General features: G+C 45.8%; 1 non-coding gene and 2 pseudogenes across 1 annotated transcript; all 3 read left to right on the top strand.

The window, feature by feature from the left end:
• Nucleotides 1-1243: 1243 nt before the first annotated feature.
• Nucleotides 1244-3044, top strand: LOC149157348 (18S ribosomal RNA; annotated as a pseudogene).
• Nucleotides 3045-5747: 2703 nt separating this feature from the next.
• On the top strand, nt 5748-5901 carry LOC149157347 (5.8S ribosomal RNA; annotated as a pseudogene).
• Nucleotides 5902-6148: 247 nt separating this feature from the next.
• LOC149157346 (25S ribosomal RNA) lies at nt 6149-9528 on the top strand. The gene has a single exon (XR_016262112.1). It is a non-coding gene; the product is annotated as a 25S ribosomal RNA (ribosomal RNA).
• The last annotated feature ends 1070 nt before the right edge of the window (nt 9529-10598 follow it).

Here is a 10598-nt window from a genome sequence, read left to right as displayed (position 1 = left end):
AAGAAGGATTTTGAGTTGGAATGATTCGACCTCCATCCTCTACGTAGAGGTGGCCATAGGTGAAAATTATTCATTGTCCAGTTGGTAAAGTTGTGGGCAATCTCCTAGGTTTCCTGTATGTAGGGTGCGTAGGGTGCGAAGCTGCTCGATCCCTGCTCCTATTTGGATATATTCTTGTATTATATAATGAGCCTCTTGATTTGCATTTATTTCCTTCCTTTGCCTTCACATTGTGGTTGCCGTAGGTGGTCAAGTGATCGAGGTCCACCATTGCTGCTATGTAGGAGGACTGCTAGGTAGCCTTGGTGTGGGGCGAGGAGGGTCAGGGGGCATTTCTAAGAGAGGTTGTGGGCTCGGTCAGTCTTGTTTTATTTCCTTCCATTTCCTTTGCATTGAGGCTACCACAGGTGATCATGTGATCAAGGTCATTGTTGCTGCTGTTCGGTGGACTCCTAGGTGGCCTCTGTGCGAGGAGGAGAGGGTTGGGGAGCATTTCTAGGGCAGTTTGCGGGCTCGATTTGTCCTGTATTATTTCTTTCCCTTGCCTTTGTGTCGAGGCCGCCGCAGTTGATCATCAGATCGAGGTTGACTATTACTACTATTCGGGTGGACTCCAAGGTGGCATCAGTGCGGGGCGGGGAGGTTTGTGTGGAGTCTCTATGATAGGATTTGTGGTTAGACAACCACTTTTTATTTTCTTCCTTTTGCTTTGTGTCAAGGTTGTCACAAGCAATTGGGAGATCGAGGTCCATTGTTGTTGTTTTCCAGGTGGATTCCTAGGTGGCCTCGGTGTGGGCTGGGGAGGGTTGGGGGTCATTTATAATATAGAGGTTGTGTGGTTGGTTGTTATACATTTATTTCCTTTGTATCGAGGCTTTTGCAGGTGATCAGGAGATCGAGGTCCGCCGTTGCTGCTGTCTGGATGGACTCCTAGGTGGCCTCTGTGTGGGGCATGGAGGATTTTAGAGGCATTTCTAAGGGAGTGAATGAGTGATCACTCATTTTCTTATTGGTTGGGCTGTGGTTGCAAACTATGAAGTGGCCTTGGTGCATTGTGGCTCGGCAGGTCTACCCATTTTTTCACCATGTCCTTGGCATGTTGCGTATGCTTCCTTCTTGGGATGCAAGAGGTGCAAGGCATACACATTTTACATGATATTTTGATATCTCTTTGACTTTATGGGTGTTTAGGTTAGCTCTTGGTAAGAGAGCACTCAGAATGCCCTTTTAAGTGGGAGTGTGCTACCTGGTTGATCTTGCCAGTAGTCATATGCTTATCTCAAAGATTAAGCCATGCATGTCTAAGTATGAACTAATTCAGACTGTGAAACTGCGGATCAATCATTAAATCAGTGATAGTTTTTTTGATGGTACCATACTACTCGGATAACCGTAGTAATTCTAGAGCTAATACATGCACCAAGTCTTGACTCTTTGGAAGGGATGAAATTTTTAGATAAAAGGATGGCGCGAGCTTGCCTGCTTCTCTAGTGAATCATGATAACTCGATGGATTGCACAACCCTTGTGCTGGTGATGCTTCATTCAAATTTCTATCGATGGTAGGATAGAGGCCTACCATGGTGGTGACAAGTGACGGAGAATTAGGATTTGATTCCTTAGAGGGAGCCTGAGAAATGGCTACCACATCCAAGGAAGGTAGTAGGCGTGCAAATTACCTAATCCTGACATGGGGAGGTAGTGATAACAAATAAAAATACTGGGCTCATCGAGTCTAGAAATTGGAATGAGTACAATCTAAATCCCTTAATGAGGATCCATTGGAGGGAAAGTCTGGTGCTAGAAGCCGTGGTAATTCTAGCTCCAATGGCGTATATTTAAGTTGTTGTAGTTAAAAAGCTCGTAGTTGGATCTTGGCTCGTAAAGGTCGGTCCGCCTACTCGGTGTGCACCTGCCCTTCCATCCCTTTCATCGGCAACATGCTCCTAGCCTTAATTGGCTGGGTCACGGCTCTGGTGTTGTTACTTTGAAAAAATTAGAGTGCTCAAAGCAAGCTTATGCTCTGAATACATTAGCATGGAATAACATGATAGGAGTCTGGTCCTACTATGTTAGCCTTCGGGACTGGAGTAATGATCAATAGGGACTATCGAGGGCATTCGTATTTCATTGTCAGAGGTGAAATTCTTGGATTTATGAAAGACGAACCACTATGAAATCATTTGCCAAGGATTTTTTTATTAATCAAGAATGAAATTTGGGGGCTCGAAGACGATCATATACCATCCTAGTCTCTACCATAAATGATACCAACTAGGGATCAGCAGACGTTTCTCTAAGGACTCTTCCAACACCTTCTGAGAAATCATAGTATTTGGGTTCGGAGGGGAGTATGGTCGCAAGGCTAAAACTTAAAGGAATTGATGAAAGGGCACCACTAGGAGTGGAGCCTATGGCTTAATTTGACTCAACACTGGGAAACTTACCAGGTCCATACATAGTAAGAATTGACATATTGAGAGCTCTTTCTTGATTCTTTGGGTGGTGGTGCCTGGTCGTTCATAGTTGGTGGAGTGATTTGTATGGTTAATTCTGATAACAAACGAGACCTCAACCTGCTAACTAGCTACGTGGAGGTTCCTCTTCGCAACCAGCTTCTTAGAGGAACTATAGTCGTTTAGGCCATGGATGTTTGAGGCAATAATAGGTCTGTGATGCCCTTAGATGTTATTGGCCCCATGCATGCTACACTGATACAGCCAACAAGTTTTTCTTCCTAGTTCGAGAGGATCAGGAAATCTTCTCAAATTGCATCATGATGGGGATAGAACATTGCAATTATTGGTCTTCAATGAGGAATTCCTAGAAAGCGTGTGTCATCAACTCATGTTGACTATGTACCTGCCATTTGTACACACCACCCGTCGCTCCTATCAACTGAATGATCCAGTGAAGTGTTCAGATTGTGTCAACGATGGTGGTTCACCATTGTCGATGTCATGAGAAGTTAATTGAACCTTATCATTTAGAGGAAGGAAAAGTTGTAACAAAGTTACCATAGGTGAAACTGTAGTATGATCATTGATAGCAAGGGTTTTCTTTCTTGGTACGGGTTGGTTGGGTTTCAATTGCAATGTGGGACTGTGTGGTGTGTCTCTAGGGGAGCGGGTTTAGTGTTTGGAAGGAACATTGTTGGTTGCTTGTCTTGAGGTAACACTTGTTTTCTTGTGTGTGTGGTTGCAAGCCATGCTTGTGCATTTCCAAACCATATTTTTTTTCTTTCCCCCAGTGTGTTTCTATAGGGGGTTCGGAAGCTTGTTTCTTGGGAGCCCTTCCGATGATCTGTTCGGCCAAGCATGGTTGCTATAGTTGAGGTGCTTGGGAAATAGGATGGATAAATTTAGACTCATTCATAGCGATGATGCTCAGTCTTTTGTTCATTGGAAGGCATGGGCCAAGAGTGTAGGCATCCATAGTTTTTTCTCTCGAAAAGGCAGTGGTGGTTGATGTGTTGCTTAGGTGAGTTTTTTTGCTGGTGGTTGGGTCGAGGGAGTGGTTGTGTGCACGCCTGGTAGCTCAAACCTTCCATGAGGGGAAATTGTCAGGGTGGGGTCAGTATGGTATGGATGAAGAGTGTTTCAACCCATTGGGCTAGCCACCCTAGTCCTCCCGACCATTCCTTGATATGCCCTCGCGGAAGGGTTGGGTGTCCAGGTAATGGAAAATCCCTCCCTCGATTTGAGCTCTATCGAGATCAAAATTTTCCCCACCAATGGGCATGAGGATTGCAATCTTATCTCATGCCTTCACCATCAATGGAATTCCTTGTCCTCTCATGAGCCACTCCCCTTCTAAGGAATAAAGATGTAGCAGGTTGTGTCTTTGTTCCTCCCTTTGGATTGTGGGTTTTTTGTGGGACTTGGTCATTTCTTTATTTCATGGTGTGCACTTTACAAACATCACTCTCTTTAGTGGCCTTGCACCATCGATGTATTTCTGGCTTGTGGCTTTCTCTTGCATTGAGTGTTGACCCGTGACAACTCCTCTTTGGAGTTTGATTCTTGACCCCCTTTGACTTTCTCACTGGAAAGGTTGTTGGGTGTTTTGTACACGAAGGGGTGCAATAGCAGGGTGGGTTTGTTATTAGTAGTCTATTTGTCTTTTGAAGCCTTGTGCCGGGTTGGGGGGATGTTTACCTCTCAGCAACGTGCTCCAGACAATGGTCTCATCATAGCCCTTGTCTTTTCTAGTGGTCAAGTTTAGGTTGTGATTTATTTGCTTGGTTGTTTTATTGTTTTTTTTATGTTGTAAGCTAGAAATGGTGTTCTACCATAATGTATGTGGGAGGGTGTGAAAAGGTGGGATGATTTTTGATTCAGTGCCTTGTTTTATTTCTTTTTGGTTAGCAGACATCTACTCGATGTGCTATGTAGCTTCTCTCTTTTCTTGGGATCTTTGTTTCTTTGGTGTTGTTTCCTTGCCTTCTTTCTTTTACCCCTAGATTCATGGAGAAGAGGTGGGATTGTTTTGGATTAGTCTTTGAGAAGGAATAAAAGCAGTGCGATTTCCCGGGGTGGCCACCCTAGTCCTTCTTGATCGCCATCCCCTCTAGTTCCCCCCTTTTTGCAAAGGAACGAGGTTTGGGAAGCTTGTTGTCTATTTGAGCCTCCCCTTGTGAGCTGGTAGCCACATTTGATATCTCTTGCTTTCATGTTGTTTTATTCCCTTCTTGCTCTTAGCCCCTAACTTTACAAAGAAAAGGTGGGATTATTGTTGATTGGTGTTCAGGAAGGATGAAAAGTAGTGCGAGTTCTAGGGGTTGCCACCCTAGTCCTTCTCGATCGTCATCCCCTGCAGTTCCCCCCTTTTTGTGAAGGCATGGGGTTGGGGAAGAGTGTTCTCTGTTTGAGCCTCCCCTTGTGAGCCGGTAGACACGTTTGGTATCTCTCTTTCTTTCATGTTGTTTTCTTCCCTTCTTCCTTTTGGCTCCTATCTTTATGAAGAAAAGGTGGGATTGTTATGGATTGGTGTTTGGGAAGGACACAACGCAGTGTGAGCTCCCTGGGTGGCCACCCTAGTCCTTCTTGATCATTGTCTCCTATAGTTCCCCCCTTTTTGCCAAGGCACAGGGTTGGGAAGCTTGTTCTCTATTTGAAGCCTCCCCTTGTGAGCTGGTAGCCACGGTTGATATCCTTGTCCTTCACGTTGTTTTCTTCCCTTCTTCCTTCTGGCCCCTAGCTTTACGAAGAAAAGGTGGGATTGTTTTGGATTGGTGTTCAGGAAGGAAGAAGCATAGTGCGAGCTCCAGGGGTGGCCACCCTAGTCCTTATTGATCATCATCCCCTTCAATTCCCCCATTTTTGCAAAGGCACAGGGCTTGTGAGGCTTGTGCCTTGTTTGAGCCTCCCCTTGTGAACCGGTAGCCATGTTTGATCTCTATTTCTTTCACCTTGTTTTCTTCCCTTCTTCCTTTCGGTCCCTAGCTTTATGGAGAAAAGGGGGAATTGTTGTGGACTGGTGTTTGGGAAGGATTAAAAGCAGTGCGAGCTCCCGGGGTGGCTACCCTAGTCCTTCTTAATTGTTGTTCCATGCATTTCCCCCCTTTTTACAAGGGCATGAGGCTCGAGGAGATTGTTCTCTATTTGAGCCTCCTCCTATGAGGGGGATAGACACCTTTGTTTCTCTTTATTTCATGCATTTTTCTTCCTTTCCTCCTTTTGGGCCTTAGCCTTTCATTTGTTGTGCGGGTTTAGTGTTGTGGCGGATTGTCCGGTAATACGTGGAAACGACTCTCGGCAATGAATATCTCGGCTCTTGTTACAATGAAGAATGTAACGAAATGTGATACTTAGTGTGAATTGTTGAATCCTGTGAATCATTGAGTTTTTGAACACAATTTGTTCCCGAGGCCTCGGTCAAGGGCACTTCTATCTAGACGTTGTATCCCATTCAAATGCGCTCCCTGCAATATGTTAGGGAGCAACGGAGCTGGTCATCCATGCCCAATGTGGTGCGGTTGGTTGAAATACCTCAAGCAATGTTTCGTGGCATGCAGCGGTGAGTGGTGATCTTGTCCCCTTGGATGGGCAGTCGGCATTAGCTGATGTGGGCTTTGTGTGGCATTGCACAAACTTGCTTTGCTCTCTCTTGTCCTCCCATCAGGTAGGGCGGATTTAGCTCCAACATTGCAACCTTAGCCCAAGCAAGAAAACCCTCTGAGTTTAAGCATATAATTAAGCAGAGGAAAGGAAACTTACAAGGGTTCCCCAGTAGTGGTGAGCGAACCGAGAAGAGCCCAGCATGAAAATCATACGGCAATGTTCCCTGAATTGTAGTCTATAAAGGCATCCTCAGCGACAGACCTGGGCCAAGTCCCTTGGAAGGGGGCGCCTGAGAGGGTGACAACCCCATTAGGCTGGGACCCTACTACATCACAAGGCATTATTGGTGAGTCGGGTTGTTTGGGAATGCAAACCTAATTGGGTGGTAAATTTTGTCCAAGGCTAAATATGAGAGAGAGACCGATAGTGAACAAGTACCACAAGAGAAAGATGAAAAGGACTTTGAAAAGAGAGGTAAAGAGTGTTTGAAATTGCCAGGATGGATCCAGATGGAGGCTGTTGATGCGTCTCAATCAGATGTGGAATGGCTTAGGCTAGTCCGCCACTCGACTTGAGGTGCAAACCAACACGGGCTACTCCATCGTCACAAGTGCGGGTGGATTACTGCCTATCGGTTTGCCATTGTGGTGGTCAAAGGACAAAGCATGTGCCCTTGTGGAAAGCTATATGCACCTGCGCACTCATGGTGTTGGTTGGCAAGCTTTCCATTCGACCCATATTGAAACACAGACCAAGGAGTCTAACATGTGTGCGAGTCGACGGGTTTGAAAACCTGCGAGGTGCAAGGAAGCTGACGGGCGAGATCCCCTCCCTAGGGGGGTGCATCATCGACCGACCTTGAGCTTATGTGAAGGGTTCAAGTGTGAGCACACTTGTTAGGACTCGAAAGATGGTGAACTATGCTTGCGCAGGGCGAAGCCAGAGGAAACTCTAGTGGAGGCTTGTAGTGATACTGACGTGCAAATTGTTCTTCTGACTTGGGTATAGGGGTGAAAGACTAATCGAACCACCTAGTAGCTGGTTTCCTCTGAAGTTTCCCTGAGGATATCTAGAGCTCATGTGCGAGTTTTATCAGGTGAAGCAAATGATTAGAGGCATTGGGGGTGTAACGCCCTTGACCTATTCTCAAACTTTAAATAGGTAAGAGGGTGCGGCTGCTCCATTGAGCCGCACCATGGAATTGAGAGTTCGAAGTGGGCCATTTTTGGTAAGCAGAACTGGCGATGCAGGATGAACTGAAAGTTGAGTTGCGGTGCCGAATTGTGTGCTAACATAGATCACACAAAGGGTGTTGGTTGATTAAGAAAGCAGGACGGTGGTCATGGAAGTCGAAATCTGCTAAGGAGTGTGTAACAACTCACCTGCAGAATCAACTAGCCCTGAAAATGGATGGTGCTGAAGCACTCAACCTATACTCGACCATTAAAGCAATTTCCTGGCTCCGATGAGTAGGAGGACGTCAGGGTCGTTGAGAAACCTTGGGTGTGAGCTTGGGTGGATTGGCCCCTGATGCAGATCTTGGTGGTAATAGAAAATATTCAAATGAGAATTTTGAACACTGAAGTGGGGAAGGGTTCCATGTGAACAACACTTGGACATGGGTTAGTTGATCCTAAGAGATGGGGAAGCTTTGTATCAAGGGTGCACTCTGCATGACCATTGAAAGGGAATCGGGTTAATATTCCCGAACCGGGACATGGCAGTGGGCGACAACATTAGGAAATCGGAGACATCATCGGGGGCCCTGGGAAGAGTTATATTTTCTTTTCAACAGCTTGCCCACCCTGGAATCGGTTCACCCAGAGATAGGGTCCAGCATATGGAAGAGAACTCCACATCTTGCGGTGTTTGGTGTGCCCTCGACGGCCCTTAAAAATGTAGAGGACCAAGTACCATGCCCGGTCATACTCATAACCACATCAGGTCTCCAAGGTGAACAACCTCTGGTCAATAGAACAATGTAGGTAAGGGAAGTCAGCATAACGGATCCGTAACTTTGGGAAAAGGATTAGCTCTAAGGGTTGGGCCTAGGGGTCTGTTCCCTTAACTCGTGGGTTGTTGGCAGTCTGCCTGAGCTGCTCTCGCAGCGAGGGAAGGTATTCATGTGTTGATTGGGCTACAAGCATAGAATGTCCCCTACTGAGGGCTTTTCTCTAGGTGTTGAACAGTCAACTCAGAACTGGTACGGAAAAGGGGAATCCAACTGTTTAATTAAAACAAAGCATTGTAATGGTCCCTGCAGATGCTGATGCAATGTTATTTATGCCCAATGCTCTGAATGTCAAAGTGAAGAAATTCAACCAAGCACAGGTAAACGGAGGGAGTAACTATGAATCTCTTAAGGTAGCCAAATTCCTCATCATCTAATTAGTGACACGCATTAATGGATTAACGAGATTACCACTGTCCCTATCTAATATCTATAAAAACCACAACCAAGGGAATGGGCTTGGTAGAATCAGCGGGGAAAGAAGACCTTGTTGAGCTTGACTCTAGTCCAACTTTGTGAAATGACTTGAGAGGTGTAGAATAAGTGGGAGCCATTTTTGGCACAAGTGAAATACCACTACTTTTAGCATTATTTTACTTATTCCATGGGGTGGAGACAGGGCACTGCCCCTATTTTTTGCCTTAAGGCATGTTTCAGTGGGTCAATCTGGGGGGAAGACATTGTCAGGTAAGGAGTTTGGCTGGGGTGGAACATCTGTGATGAGATCAATGAGAACAGAAATCTCATGCGGAACAAAAGGGTAAAAGCTCATTTGAGTTTTATTTTTAGTATGAATACAAACCATGAAAGTGTGGCCTATTGATCCTTTAGATTTTCGGAATTTGAAGCTAGAGGTGTTAGAAAAGTTACCATAGGGACAACCGACTTGTGGCATCCAAGCGTTCATAGCAATGTTGCTTTTTGATCCTTCGATGTCAGCGCTTCCTATCATTGTGAAGCATAATTCACCAAGTGTTAGATTGTTCACCCACCAATAGGGAATGTGAGTTGGGTTTAGACCATCATGAGACAGGTTAGTTTTACCCTACTGATGAACTGCACCGCAATAGTAATTCAACTTAGTATGAGAGGAACTGTTGATTCACACAATTGGTCATCGTGCTTGGTTGAAAAGCTAGTGGCACGAAGCTACAGTGTGTCAGATTATGATTGAATGCCTCTAAGTCAGAATCCACGCTAGAAGCAGTGCATGTCACTCTTTGACTGTATCTCGACCCATAGCAGGGGTGTCTCTTTGTCATCCCTAGGGGCCCGTGTCATTTGCAAACCACGACCGTGAAGCATCTCGGTCGAGGCAGCTTTGAAGTTCAATTCCAAATGGTCATTGAGAAGAATCCTTTGTAGATGACTTAAACATGTGATGAGGTATTGTAAGTGGCAGAGTGGCCTCACTACCATGATCCACTGAGATTCAGCCCTTGTCGTCTCGATTCAGAGCTTCACTCTTGTCACAAACAAATCTGGACAAACCTCCCATTCCCGCGCCTTTTCCTCTTCCTCTAGATGACAATTTTTTATTGCTTAGGGGTGGGAAATTTTGGGATTTCCACGTCGTGATGGAAAAGGCATTGAAGCCCAGGAAAATTGGGGTTTCCATGTCGTGCTTCAGCACCCAAAATTTTGGGGTTTCCATGTCGCACCCTAGCGCCCAAAATTTAGGGTTTCCATGTTGTGACGAAAAAGGCACCCAAGCATGGGAAAAATTGGGGTTTCGATGCCACACCCTGGCACCCAAGCGTGGGAATAATTGGGGTTTCCATGTCGCTCCATAGCAACCAAAATTTGGGATTTCCACCTAGCACCTAAAATTTGGAGCTTCCGCCCGGCGCAAAAAAATTTGGGGTTTCCATGTCACACCCAAAATTTGGGGTTTCCACCTGGTGCCTAAAATTTGGGGCTTCCGCTCGGCGCAAAAAAAATTGGGGTTTCCACCCAAAATTTGGGGTTTTCACCCAACACCTAAAATTTGGGGCTTCTGACTGACACAAAAAAATTGGATTTTCCATGTCTCACCCAAAATTTGGGGTTTCCAAGTTGCACTCCAGCACCCAAACTTGGGGAAACTTGGGGTTTCCATGTCTCACCACAATCGAAACTAGTAGCACCCAAGCCTACAGAAACTTGGGGTTTCCATGTCATGCCCTGGAGCCTAAGCCTGAGAAATTTGGGGTTTCCATGTCGCACCATGATTGAAACCGGCGGTGCTCAAGCCTGGGGAAAATTGGGGTTTCCATGTCGCGCCCTAGCACCTGATCCTGGAAACCTATGGTTTCCATGTCGCACCACGACCGAAACTGGCAGCACCCAAGTTTGGGGAAACTTGGGGTTTCCATGTCCCACCCTTGATGGAACCACAGGTTTCCACATTTTACAGCATGATGGAAATGCGAGGTTTTCAACAATGCCCCAACGCAGGGAACTTGGGGTTTCCATGATGATGCAACCTAGCTCGCAAGTCTGGTGAACTTGGGGTGTTTCAAAATCGTTGCCTAAGTCTAGGGAACT

This window comes from Pinus tabuliformis, chromosome 5_2 (assembly GCF_031772625.1).
Source record: "Pinus tabuliformis cultivar Carrire ecotype Pingquan chromosome 5_2, CPIR1, whole genome shotgun sequence".
Taxonomy (NCBI): Eukaryota; Viridiplantae; Streptophyta; class Pinopsida; order Pinales; family Pinaceae; genus Pinus; species Pinus tabuliformis.
Note: the sequence above shows the minus strand (reverse complement) of the source record. Positions and strands in the feature narration are given on the sequence as shown.